Genomic DNA, 15244 nt, shown 5'->3' on the forward strand with positions numbered 1-15244 from the left:
ATTCGCAAACAGCATCGCAGAGTTGTGTGGTTGGAACGACAGCTCTCGACCTGTGGTTAGAAGCAGAGTTTCTTGTTATTATAACATGTGGGCTTAATAAATTATTATCTTGAGCCAAATAAGCAAGATGACATTCAGTACAATCAGTATGTTTTATTTAGAAGACATACAAATGTCATTTATGTCTTTTAGTTTGTCAATAGATTTAAAGCGTTTTTGAAGAGTGCGCATGTGTGAACGTGCTCTAGTGCGTAAGAACGAGCCTATGATTGAATCTGGAAATAAAGCAAATAACTGAGAAAAATATGAGATAGTCCTCAGATGACATGTCCGTAATTTATAGCAAAACATCTAGCATTAATTCGATCGCAAACAGATTCATTAAAAGTAGTTTTTACTCCGCCACATGTGTGACATCATTAACCAACGTGGTTGAACAACCAATTTGCGACAATACGGTTTCGGGAAACAGTCGTGACTAGCAAGTTGATTTCTTCAACAGTGCATCGTACTACGGTAGTGGAGCAGCAAGTTACGTCGTTGTACGGGAAACGCACCCCAGAGCCGTTAAATATGAGAGTTGCGAACATAGACGGTTGCGATAGTGATCTCGCCGCCGCGCGGTCACGTGATTCGTGTAGCTCTCAGTAGTTCCAAAAGAAATTGCGTTGCCAATGATTTTAAGCGGGGCAGAGAGCAGCAGCTATTATTGCAGCAATTATCGGTAAATATTGACGCATAATGTGTATTGCTTATTATGTTGACACTAAAATGACTTGCATATAATAGCATTTTTTTTCTGGGGAGTAGCAGAAACACTGCATTAATACGTTTTTGTGTTTAATTTTGGAGGGAAATTGGCTGCTCCCATAACATAGAATATGCGCGCGCGCGTGTATATATATATATATATATATATATATGGCGTTGTGCAGGTTTATGTGAATGTAGATCTGACCTTGGTGAAGGAGAGGGATCTGGTGAAATACCTCAAACCTGTCCAAAGTCGGAAGTTAATGAAGGGCATCAAAGAAGGTAAATTCATCTGTTCACCCATTACACTTTCACTCTTTCATGTCACTGAACTAGGGCCTTAGAACATTGGCACAACTGGTAGACAATATACTTTGTATGTAGTCCCAAGCTCACACATTGGTTACCTGTCAAATACTACTGGATGAAGTGATTAATCTCAGGTGTGCAGCACAGCTTATAGACCTTATTCATGTGTTTGGCAATTGTTCAGTGTGACGTAATGGGTTGGGGAAATGTATAATAGGCATAAAAAATAATAATGGGAATTACAAACTCATCAAAACTGGGCTGTTTTTCACTGCTGTTGTTTTCACATCTGGAAATACATAGAAGTGAATGCAGCTGATGCTTATTACTTGCATGCATTTCCAAAATTAATAACAATAGCAGTGAAAAACAATCAGACCCTGTTATGATGAGTTTGTAATTCCAATAGTGTATTGGCCTGTTATTTTAACTATTGTTTTTTAAGTGGCATTATTTCAGAGCAATCTTTTAACATGAGTCAATGGACACTTCTGCGTTCTCCCAACCCATTATGTCACATTCGAACAAATGGCACTCGCGTGAATAAATTAGAATTGCTTCATCCAATAGTGCTGACAGGAAACCAATGTGTGCTTCCTCCAGGAAATACTGGAGCAGGACTACAGTTAAGCACACAGTCTATTGACCCATAGCCCTACATCTTGCCCTATCTTAATTAATAAATTGTTTTTGTGCCTTCTAGGACTTGTTACTCTTAATATGGAGTTGGTCTCTGCTCCTGATCCAAGTGCTCCAAGTTCCCCAACTCCATGGTCTCCAAACACAACATTCCAGCCTCCAAATCAGCTGTTGCCCAGCCCTCCAAGCACTGCCCCAAGCACGTCAAGCGCTTCACAGCCTGGCGTACCATGGCATGTTGACTTTCGTCTCAACTGGGACCAGGTGTCATCAGCCATTCGGCTTAGAGTGGAAAAAGAAGAAAGACCATTGCCAGACGAGAGAAAGGCCTTCGTGGTCGTGCTCGTGGACCAAATGATGCAGCACGACCGCAACCCAACCAGAGCCATGTGCCACAGCGTTGTGAGAAACATTGTCAGGTAGGGATGGGACTATTATCAATATTAGCTGTCAGTTAATCCCCAGCCCCACCCCCTTCAACTGTTTGTAACTTTCACTGATTCAGTCCCTGCACCTATGATGTAACAAGGGTGCAAAAGTGAAGACTTTGTAAACATGGTTTGTTTAAACAGAGCTAGTATTTTCAAGAAAACCATACTAATTCACATGTTTTTATGAAGGTCTTGTTCAGCCTGTTAGTTTTTATTTTGGTCTTGTTCAGCCTGATGGTTTTTTTAAGCGTGGTTCTTTCCTTTAAGTAATCCTTACATTAGCTGTACGCTTCTGTCGTAAGTGCCACAATGGTGACATGTTTCCTAATTATCCCACCCACATTTTCAGGAGCAATCCAAAATCATTTGGCGACATTGGCAAGCACGGTGATACTGCTGGAGACGGATGTCACTCTCTTCTGCAACAAGTAAAAACGAGAGTGGAGAACCAAAATAGGAATAATACTCTTGCTCAACGCCGCAGAGAAAGAAGACCGTGCACGGGAATGGCAGGAGAGGCCAGACTGGCAAGAGGTCCTGTTGACCAATACGGGTATGTAGCAATATGTAAAGTCTGTCAATATTTGTTCGAAAGCATTGTATATGACCATGAATAACCCTGAAACAGGACAAAACATACTTTTCTCTTGACTACTTTATTGTCACTTTGACATGGACCCTTTTCACAGCAAGCATGTTGCGATGTTAATAGTGTAGTAAACACAGGTGTAATTAACTGTGATTATGGACCCTCATTCTGGTGTAATAATCAAGGAACGTTGTGAACGTACTGTGGGCGCAGTGATGTCACGCAGCACGTGAAAATAGAATGCAACGTGGACTACTTTCAGGTGCTGCATGATATCACTGCGCCCATGGTACATTTGCAACGTTCCTTGATTATTACGCCAGAATGAGAGTATAGTTCCATGTCAAATCAGCCTAGAAAATTGCCACGTTTCATTTTCCGTTAGTTTTATTGCACATTCTAACTTGAGAAGAGACAACTTTTAAATAGGAAAAATTCTGGAAATCTTAGTCACTTTGCGGGCGAGATGCTAATGGTCTAATCCGATCCAATGATCTATGCTAGGCTGGAGCTATACGTGGTATCGCCAGACTCAGGGAACTGCTGGATGAACGGGAGAAAGGTAAAAATCAATTGTTTTACCCGAGGGGAGGTGGAAAATGAGCTTAATTCCCCAAATGGTGGAATATCCCTTTAATTAGTTTGATAAAATACACCTGTGTTTACAACACTATTACACTGTAACATAACTTCTGTGGGATGGGTCTATTTAGACAGTCACAACAGGGAATCAAACTGCTGACCCTTCAGTCATGAGACGACTTGCTCCTACTTCTGAGCTATAACCGTCCCCAATAGTATTGTTACCCTGTGATGCCCACTCCTAGGTGTGTCAGGTGGGGCCCAGCAGATTGGCCAGAGGGGGGGACCGAGGCAACGTTGGAGAACATGAAGAGGGATCTGCTGAACATCTACTCAGGCATGCCATCTACTGTTTTTGGGTAATTTTGTTTAGACTTTAGTAATTGGTCAAGATCTGAACTCTGTGTGTGTTGGGCGGCTACAAGACCAAATTGTTACTTGGGTACTAACAATACATTTGTATGTCTGTATACACAGAGGAAGGAATGAGTGGGGCAGAGAGAGCAGAACCAATGATGGAAAAGACATACGTCATCCTGCGGAAATACCTTAAAGTGCCTGCTGCAGCGATGTCTGAGATCAAACAGGAATGGACATTTCTCTTCTCTCAGAAATGCCTATTCTCACACTTTTGGCCTCCTGACGGACGTCGATGTCCTTCAGAAGCTACAGGAGGCAATTAGTCGACGAGGACAGACCATCCTGGATTACTGTGCAACACTGGACGACCCCAAGATCCGTGATGTTCTGGCCTGCTATGATCCAGACTCTGACAAGGCTGCCTGCATCCTGCTGCTCCTAATGTTGTACTTCAAAGAGCCGAAAGAGAGTTTGATGCTTGAAGTTGATGTAAGATTTTTTATTCAAATATTTAAAATGCAAAATGAGTGATTACATTATCAAAATTTACCTTGCATGATTTACTACCTCTGACAAATGAACAATATTTATCCTTTATCCTAAATCCATGCTATTGTGTGTTAACTATGTTACAGCCATGTGTCACTGCTGTGGACGTCAATACTGCAGAACTCCCCAGCACCCCCTGCTTGATCATTCAAGGTAATGTTACTTTGATCTAGTATCGACAATTCTAACTCATTATTTTGTTTTCATTCTAGAAATCTACATGACCACAATAAATAATAATAATTATAATAAGAATTACATTTGTATAGCCCTTTGTATCTTAAGCAGATCGCAAAGTGCTCATAACACATAATGTTGTATCTGTTAATTTCAGGTGACATGATGAAGCCCTCTGGATGGCTTATATCCATCGAGGGACATGTCGTGATGGGCCCACACCCTTTCTTTTTACACAGAGTAGCTGCTTTCTTCAGCAGCTATTACGTCTTCAACCTTGAGTATCCTGCCGCTGGATCGTCGATGCTGGAGTTCATTCAAATGTATTTTATAAAGATCACATTTAATCTTGTAATTCACATTATAGTACAGGCTTCCAACTCAATGATTGTCTTCAGGTCTAAAATGCTGACAAACGAGGTACCTGAGGCTAGCCTGGTGAGACCATCCTGATCTCGCGAACTCATTCAATTTCGCTCTGCAGATCAGTCTGGTTTTCTACACATGTTATGCTGACAAATACCTGCCGGTCCAATCACAGCTATTTATTTTGTTTTGGGGCAGGCTATGTGATGATGATTTTGAAACGTCTATTGCGAAATGCGAATGTATTGAATGAAGTAGATGAAATTTTCTTTAAAAGCAGAACAAAATGCTCTCAGGCCCTTAATTGAAAAGGATGTGTTTGAAAAGGATGTGTTTGTCATACTTTTAACAGGGTTTGGTTTTAATTTACCAACTGGCCAATTGCGTGAAGATGCATTTCAGTGGCGGCGCACGTTGATATGGCCTCTCATAGTAGAAAATCAACCACTTTGCCTCAGGCAAACCTAACCTGAGGCACCTTGGCTAAAAATGGCTGAAAAAAATTATGGTGAGAGTAAGATCTAACAAGTTTGGATTATAAATCTATTAGGGTTTGATGTGGGGAAAAAGCACACCTTGATAAATGCTGTCTGCAATACATACTGTAAGTCTATTTAAAACTGAAACTATCTTTGCTTATTAACAGGTGCTTCCTGGGCATCAATCCTGAAAGAGGCTCAAAGACCAAGAAGTGGACAACAATGAACCCTCATGTGAGCACCCTTTTGAGGAAACTTATTGACCATGAGTGGGCATCATAGTTTTCCTTCATCACATTCCTTCATCGCTCTCTCCCTTGCTCTCTTATCTTGCCATGAAGGCCTCATTCCCATCCTGTCCATTACTGTTATTGTGACACAGCTAGTTGAATAGTTGAATTGTGAGACAGGTAGTTGAATTGCAAGTTTGCACAATTTCTCTGCATTTTAAGATGGCTTTTATGACTAGAAAGTTGAATTTCTTGAACTCTTGAAGTTCTTGGCATCTGCTGTACATTGAAAAATATGTATTTGTTAATAAATATGCCATTGGGCTAACATTGACTTTACCTCAGAGTTGTTTGTTGGGGGGAGGGGGTTAATTGTAAAATGATTGTAAATTCACAGTAAGTGGAAGCTTCATCTGCATTACTTTTACAGTAAGTTACTTGACAATTTTAGCATGACTTCCACAGTATACATTGTAAATTCACAGTAAATTATTGTCAACTTGTACATTACTTTCACAGTACACACTGTAAAAGTACAGGGCCCTGTTGTAATGATGTACAGCAAAAGATGGTAATTCCCCAGTAATGTACTGTAATATCACAGTAATTGCTTTGTCATTGAAGCTGTGAAGTTACAGTATACAGTTGTGCTTTTACAACAATGCATTGTAATATCACAGATATAAAATTACAGTAAATTGCTGTGAGTATATTTCACAGTGTATTGCTGTAATCCTTACTGTGAAAGTCATGCAAAATTTATCCAATTATTTATTGTAAATTCACAACGAAAAATTTTGCAGTGCGGACTACTTAGCGGATTATTTGTTGCCCCTGCACTACAATAATTATACGCTTCCAGAGTGAGGAAAAAGGTTGTAAAAATCACTCTGGATCCCACTCACCCAGCCCACTACATTTTTGAAGAGATTACTCATTTAATATTTAGTCCTTTCAGATGGAAAACATTTATACTTATAAATTATGCGATCCAAAGTGCATTTGAACAGCGGTGAAACACTTTCTTATGATGTGTTACATTCATACAAGCAGACAGAGAAGTAAGTCTGAATTAAGTTGAGCAGAAGAAATAGAAATAACCTTGTGTAAATTGTCAGCTTTACGCTAATCTAAAATCTTATTTCTACCCATTTACCTGCACATGTTACCAGACACAATCATATTTTTTTTTATCAAGAAAATTCACGTTATACATATAAATATGTATAAATATTTTCCATCTGAAAGGACTAAATATTAAATGAAACAAATGACAATAAAATGCAAAGTAATCTCTTCAGCAATCAAAATACTTTGTGAATGTAACTCTAAATACCAATGATATAAATGGTAACTGTAGTTGAATACAGTTACATATATTTTGTATTTTAAATACGTAATCCCATTACATGTATTCCGTTACTCCCCAAACCTGTTTTTATATATATATATATATATATATATATATATATATATATATTATTCATAAAAAATAAAACAAATGTATGTGCAACAGTGGCTGGAGAAGAAAAGTAAAAGTGTTGCAGATTGTGCATGAAGTGTCTGAATTGTTCTCTCCACACTCTTTTGGAAGAGCAGGTGTGCTTTCTCTCTTTCTTCTCTGAAAGGATTATCATGTCACTTGGGTGATGGCTGCATCGGTAATCCCTGTCTCTTTGGACAACATTGTTAGAGCAACCTTGTTGACAGACCTGTCATGTTAACTATACGACATCCAATTAGCTTTAATACAAACTTCAAATTTTATATACTGTTTTAAATACAGGAGAAACTTTAAACAAAAAAAGAAATTGATAGACAACTTAATAGGCATTAAAGACAAAATGAGAGTGGAGTGTGAAATGCTTTCATTTGTGCAGATGTGTCTCTTTTAATTAACAGTCACTCGTGCTCACTGTCTCCTGATTGCTATGATAAAATCTGCTAAAATATTCATGGCCCGAAAGAATTATAGATTTTGCATGGCTGCTAACAGTTAGACATATTAGTAACCATTTATTTCAGACTTAAAACATTTTTCATCTCTTTCAGTTATATCTGATTTGACTCTGTGTAAATCCAGTTATGTGTGTGAGGTGCAGACATCTATCAGCAACAGGATTACAGCTGCATCACCTGCTTTCCCTGAGAGGCATAGTGGTAGTTCTAAAACACACACACTCTCTCTCTTTCATTCTGGCTGAATGTCGTTTATTCACAGAACTGCACAACTGGAAAGACTCCGCTTTCTCTTTGGTAAAAGTGCAAAAATAATATTGATTCACCTCGTCTCACACACACTCTTAACCCATCAGTTGCATGACATTTTTTTGCAGATTCTCTGTCCTGATTGACACTTCTGTTTCCCCAAAGGCAGGGGCATCTCTTTGAGATACTGTCTCAGTACTGCATATAATACCTGTCATTGACAAACTGAGCCATTCAATTCAGGCTATCGATCAGGTTTTCCTGCATTTTTGAGATTATTTGCTGTTAACACATGATTTGACAGTATGTAATATGGTATTTATTTAAAAAATACCATCCTTAGGACATTGTGTTGTGTTTGTTTGTTTATTTTAGGGGGTTTAATGTCCTTTTTGAGAATATGGGAATGGCTAACAGACAGAAATATTCAGGGAATCAGTATGTCTTTACCTTTGAATTCTGAACTCTAACATCACTTAAGTTTGCTACTGAGTCATATGAGATGAGATCGACCAGACCTCAGAGAAAGACCTCCAGCCATAAGCCTTTGATCAGCATCAAAGCACCTCAACAGGTGATCTACTGCAGTCAATACAGCAGCTGCTCTGCATGTACCATGGATAAGTTTCAAGTCTGAAATAAACTGTCTGCAGATTGAAGTTAACATTCAAATGTAATATCTTTGACCTCACAAATATTAGGACAAATAATAAACTGACATTTATTCACATTATGAGATTGCATTGTAATCGAAAAAATAGGGGAGACTATTTTTTTTACTCCAGTGAATATTTCTCAGGGTGGGATTATTTATGAAAGTCAATTTCTGTATATATATATATATATATATACATACACACAAGCTATCAAATATAACCTTTTTTACCCAAGAAAAAGATACAGTTCATTGAACACACCTTATTATCACAATAAAACCTCTTGCTTATTGATGCTTTTTATCCACAACACTTCTGCATTTTAACTATAAACAAATAGTAAATAACCTGTTTAATTCTTGAGCTACAAAATGTAAACAGAACAAAGAAATTCATGATGCAGCAAAAAATAAATACAATTAAAAAAGAAATTGTTATTAAAGAATTACCCCAACCTGACAATTTTGAAAAACACCCTTGTCCACAGAACACGGAAAATATATGCCTTTACAAAACACCTTCCAGTTTAGAGTTAATGTATCCCCTTGTCTTTCCAAGAGCTGTATTACAAAAACGTTTGTTTGAAAGATAGAATTAAATAAATAAATAAAAAAATTTTTTATAAATATTATATAATGCTTTAATATATTAAATATTTTATTACATATTATTAAACTATATTTTTGTTCATCATTATGTTTGAAACCAAAAATATAAATTGATCAATTTAAAAATTTATTCCCAAATATTTTAATATTTTAAAAAGTTTGGGTGCTCCACCTTTATGAAATTAATCCTAATTTATGGTGGTTTTGACCATGGTGTTTGGTCTCAAAATCGTGTAGTTCGTGAAATTTTACTTTTCTATATATCTGTACTTTGTTCTTCATGAAGTTGCTCTGTAACATTGTACTTTTTGGTTTTCTTACCTAGCCTATGTATATGACTACTGTACCCCCAGTCTCCCCTATACATAGAGAGAGAGAGAGAGAGATACACTATGACTACCTCAGTCTAAAAATCAGTGCTTCAGGGGGATTTGGTCTGGCAGTGAATGCAATAAAAGAGTAAGCTAGAAGAGCATTCTATGCTATTAGGGGCAAATTTACCCAAGTTGACATTCCTGTAACAATTTGGTGTAAAATCTTTGATAGTATTATAATGCCTATTGCTCTGTATGATTGTGAGGTTTGGGGTCCACTCTCTCTGGCAGATTACCCTAGATGGGACAAACACCCCATGGAATCCCTGCATGCAGAATTCTGTAGAAACATTCTAAGAGTTCAGAGAACAACACCTGCTAATGCATGCCGGGCCAGACTAGGCAGATACCCCCTTATAATACATATTAAAAAATGATCCCTCAAATTTTGGTCACACCTAAATTCAAGTTCCCCTAACACACTGCAACATGAAGCCCTTAAAACCCAAGAGCTGAAGCCTAAAATCAGTCCCCTTTGTCAGCTGGCTCTGAAACTCACAAACCCACTACTAACACCAGTTTCAGACCAGCACTGCAGAACTAAACCAAATCATAAAAGAAAGCAAAAAAATGTATTTGGACCATTGGGGAAATGAAAATAAAAACCAAAGAACATATAATCTAGCAGAATATCTCCACACTGTAAGAGATCCAAAACAGAGACGGATCCTCACCAAATACAGACTCCGCGATCAGTCTGGCCGTAGAAAAAGGCCGACACAGACAAACATGGCATCCAAAGGAAGAACGAGTCTGTGCTCACTATGACACTGGTGTGGTCGAGACAGAGACACACTTTCTCCTTCACTGTGAGAAATGTACAGAGGTGAGAGAGAGATACCACAACAAACTCTCAAACCTCATGCCACAGTTTTCCAGTTCAGCAGAAACAGATCAGATGCTGGTGTTACTGGGGGAGGACCATTATCCATAAGTTGCAGCTAAATTCATTTTTGAGATGCACACCCTCAGAAACCAATCACTGCCTTAATGTACTTCAGTCACTGTACTTTTATTTTCTTATGTTCATAATGTCCTGTTAAAGGCTTATTTTATTTTAAATTGTATAGTGTATATTGTTATTATAGTTTTTATTTCATTTTATTCATTTCCTGGCACCTTATTTTAATTATATGTTTATTGTTATTTGTTACTATTTTATTATTATTATTTGTCATGTCATTATCTGTTTTGTGTATTAATGCTTTGGCAACATTGTATGTGAACAAAATCATGTCAATAAAGTACTTCAAATTTAAATTAGAGAGAGAGAGAGAGAGAGAGAGAGAGAGAGAGAGAGAGAGAGAGAGAGAGATCCCCTTAAAGACCCATTTTGACCACTTTGTTGATCTGCAAGTGGATTGTGTACAGACTGACAGACAGCTAAAAACAGTACTTTAATAATAACATTACGTCCCAGAAATTGTGGTGGGCGGAAGAGGGGGAGGGGTATAATATGAAGGAGAAAAGGTGCATGTCTTAATCTCTGAATGTCACACTTGTTGCAGTACAAGGTATGACTCTTGGACCGGGACTCTCTCATTTAAAATGCTGAATGAGAAAGACAATAGCGAAATGCTTGCAAAGGAGCAGTTTATCATATCCCATGCCGCACTTTGCACCATCCCACTCGCGCTGTCATCGGGGGATGCTGCTGCTGCTGTCGCCTCAACGGAGACCGGCCGAATGCGGCGCACTCCTGCGGAGGAGCATCCGAAACTCACCCCGCTGATGCGTTCACGTACAGTGACAGAAACACCTTCTCTCGCCTTGACCGACCGTTAAGCAGGTGTATGACTCTTCCTGGCACTCTGCTAGAGAGTCGAGGCTACTCGGACTGGCAAAACGAGTCAACCAAACCAGAGTTACTAGATCTTCATGAAGTTGAGGTGTCTAGACAGATAGAGCACGACGAGGACTTTGGACTTCACGCGCACAGGTTGTTCGACAGTGACGATGACCTTGAGGATCACGTGCACCATAACTGGCATCCCCATGAAAGCATCTCACACTATTCGTAAGTATTCAACATCAAATAAGACATAATCTGCGGCACTGCCATCATTTGTAACTTTGTAAATGTATGTAAAATTGTATTTTGGTCTAAAATTGGAAGAAGTTTTGATTGAGTAAAAAATTTAGATAATGTCTTATTGAATTGAGCTTTGGTTCAGTTGGGATCTGTTTCACGTTCAAATGCCATGTGTTTCCCATTTTATCGATTTTTTGAGGAAAAAACAAAAACAAAGATTCTTATTGGCCTTTCATGATTTTCGGTAGCCTATTATATGGCCTTATTTGCTCTAGCGCCATCTTTGATTTTTAATGGGAATGACTACGAGATTGTGAAGGATAGACTTACTGTCTCTTCAATGAACTGTACTGCAGTTTAAAGTGTTTTTGGATCGTTCCGAGAACAACACATTGATAAAATATCTTTCCAAGAACATTCAGTATATAAAGAACTCCAGACAACATTAGTTGTGGAATATCAGCTGTGATCTAGGAGCTTTATACAGCTTTTCGTACCATTGAAGAGACTGTATGTCTATCCTTCACAGCCTCATTGTCATTCCCATTAAAAGATGGCACTAGAGTGAATTAGGTCTATGCGTGAATAGCATTACAGTTATTAGATTGACTCACCTCTCTCAGGCCTTATTGAAACATAAATTATTCATTCTGTTTATTTTAACCTCTGTTCAGTTTTAAAACAACTAAATACATTGAAGACTTAAAATGCGTTGTCCACATTGAACTCAAAAAGCTTTTTGATTATGTAAAAACTTAATGTAGGCTAAACATTGTTTACAAATGCAACCAAAATCTGCATGTTCAAATATCCATAACCAATATGTGTAACACGAGCACTATTAATGAAAACAATGAGGGGAAACACAAAAAGAAAGGGAAAAGAACAAAAATGGCACGAAAAATCTATTTTATTTAACACTTAATTGCCTTTTTTTTCTTCCAAATTTTTATATTATATTGTTTATAGATATTGCTTTATTTCCTTAATGCTTAAGGTTTACATTTTGTTTTAGATTTTTAAGAATTTTAATTTGTGGATATTTAATATATATATATATATATATATATATATATATATATATATATATATATATATATATATATATATATATATATATATATTCATATTTATTATAAATATAAAACACATGCATCTTGTTTAGTATAACAAATGGTTAGAAATCCTGTAAAACATTATTACTTAAACTACTGCTGTTATAATATCTTTCCATATACTTTTTTCTTTCTAGAATTTCAGCTTTTAATTTTTTGTTTTTAACCATTTTTATTGATTCCATTCACAAATTAAATAAACATAACAGAAAATACAGAATCAAATTATATAAATGAAACCCCTCCCCCTGAACAATTGTGAGAAAAGGGGATACCATTTTTTTTTTTTTTAAACTACAAATCCCCCTCCACTGCCCCTCCCTGAGAACCCCCAAAAAGGCCAAACATGAACCCCACCTCCCATTAAACAAATTCAATTTTCCCAGCCCTCTACATGTCACCTCCCCGAACACCGCCACCCTGCCCATTTCCACATACTACTCCCGAAACGAGGGCACCCAAGCCGACCCCCATCCCCCAAGAATGATCCCTTTGCTGATCATAACTCCAGCTAGGACCCAACTTTTTATATATCTGTCCCCTATATTAATGACGCCCCATCACCCAAAACAAAAACCAAGTGTCCAATACATCACATCCAAAACCAAAATTCCTGGATCCCAATACCCCACCAAAAAATATGGGCCATGTCCCCATACTCCGAACAGCACCACCATCAGGTGTGTGTCCCCAAGACCAAGCCCACACAATCCAGAGGGGGCCCAACAGAACCGATGCAAAACCTCAAACTGCACAAGCCGCACCCCCGTAAATCCAGGCGCAGACCCGACGCCCTCCAGAATACAGGCCCACACTCCCTCCCCCAACACCAAGTCCAAATCCCCCTCCTACAATCTCCCGAGAGAAGCCGAAGCTCTGCCCCCCAGATTACGAACCAGCTGGGAGCAACACACCTATGCCCCACGGCCCCCTCCAAAAGCAGCTATCACCGCTCCCTGTGGAGAAAGGTGCACCCACCGAAGAAACACCACATCTCCCCCATGGGGTGCCCCAACTCATCCAAACTCCACGCGGTGAGAGACAAACCACCCACGCCAACACTGACATCCCGAAACACAATAAAAAACAGATTGTGTGCCAAAAACAAGACCACAAACGTTTCACTGTCAAGAACCCCCAAATATTATGATCCCCTGTTTTCATACATACAGATCAATACAGTGTGAGAAAATATTATCCTGAGAGACAGAACCACACAGAAAAAGACAATCTACCAAACAAACTCCAGCCAGTAGGCGTAACAAACCCAAAGAGCATGCAGATTCATCCACAAAACCGTCCCAAAGGTGTGCCACTCCACAAAATAAACTCCAGCCGCTAGGTGGAACCAGCACAAAAAGAGTGCACAAACAGTCAAGTGAAAGTTCAGCAAGCCAGTCCACTCTGCCTCAATGTGAGCACAACAAAATGGCTCACCCACTCCACCAATCCCACGAAGGATACTGCCCGATGTGGGCACGTGAACGTCCCACAGCCCTCCCCAGCATCCACTCCCAACCCGGTCGGGAACACCATTGCAAAAGCGACCCTCCGCCGATGCAAAAGTTTCCCGCACTCCCCAAATAGACCATGTCCCCCTCCCGCTGAACCCGCAAAGTCTGGGAACAAGAAAACGCCGTGGGCCCCCCAAAGAAAGCCCTCCACCACTCCCTGCCCAGTGCAATACTAGATCCCCACCGTATGATCCCAGAAACCCAGACAGAATCAATCAGGGCCTGTCCCCCTCTGCGGATCCACATGGCGGAACCCCATGAGCTCATTCAATGCCAAATAGACCCGGAAGGAGCTCATCCAGACCCTCCTCGTCCCCAGTAACCCCGACAACATAGATGCCACCCCGCCGGTCACGGCCCTCCATTTTCCTCCAACTCCTTTCAGACACACACCAAATCCACCCTGGCTACCAGCAGACAACTCCCCTTCTGATGACAATAGATCCGCCCCTCGACACCCTCCACTCCTGAAACCACCCCAGAGAACCCCGCCCCCATGGCAGCGATCGATCGACTCACCACAGCAAGATCCTCCAAGCCAGTAACGACCCCCGCCAGCACCGCCGACATGCCCAGCATCTCCCGCCACACCCCCCGCACCCCTCCGACCAAACTGACCCCAGGGCCCACGGCCAACACGGGGGAATCAGCCCTATCATGCAAGCATCTCCCAATGTCTCCAGAGCCCGAGGATCCTGAACTCCCCGACACATTGAATCCCACCGGTCCACATCACCAAAAATGGCAAAACTAGCAAAGTGCGCAAAGCTCGCCACCCACATGTCCGATCCCCACACAGCGACAATCAACCCCCTTTCCATAGACTTAAAAAAGTAATGCAGAGCCATAGATTTAAGTGCAATTGAATAAAACAGCAAGACTGAAATTAATGACTGATTCAGGATTGGGACATTTTTGTTAAACAAAATAGTGTCGTTCCTAAACTCACATTAAAATATTTGGAGGTGGAGCAGAATGCCATTGGTACACTATACGGTATATATATATATATATATATATATATATATATATATATATATATATATATATATGTATATGTATATATTTGTACAAAATTTTATTCTAAGTGACATCCACTGTTGTGATCTGTTCACTGTGTTATTTGCACTTAGGCTCTTACAAAATCAAAGCGAATTAGATTTCATCCTTGTGTACCTGTTTGTGTTTGAAAATAACTTGCGTAGTTCTGCATCTTTGAATTTAAACTTCAAGGGAATATGACACTACAAAGTACCCCCGGTTAATTCAATAA

General features: G+C 39.4%; 1 pseudogene; it reads left to right on the forward strand.

Moving 5' to 3' along the window:
* The first annotated feature begins 549 nt into the window (after positions 1–549).
* Positions 550–11331, forward strand: LOC127635520 (uncharacterized; annotated as a pseudogene).
* The last annotated feature ends 3913 nt before the right edge of the window (positions 11332–15244 follow it).

The sequence above is a fragment of the Xyrauchen texanus genome, chromosome 43 (assembly GCF_025860055.1).
Source record: "Xyrauchen texanus isolate HMW12.3.18 chromosome 43, RBS_HiC_50CHRs, whole genome shotgun sequence".
NCBI lineage: Eukaryota > Metazoa > Chordata > Actinopteri > Cypriniformes > Catostomidae > Xyrauchen > Xyrauchen texanus.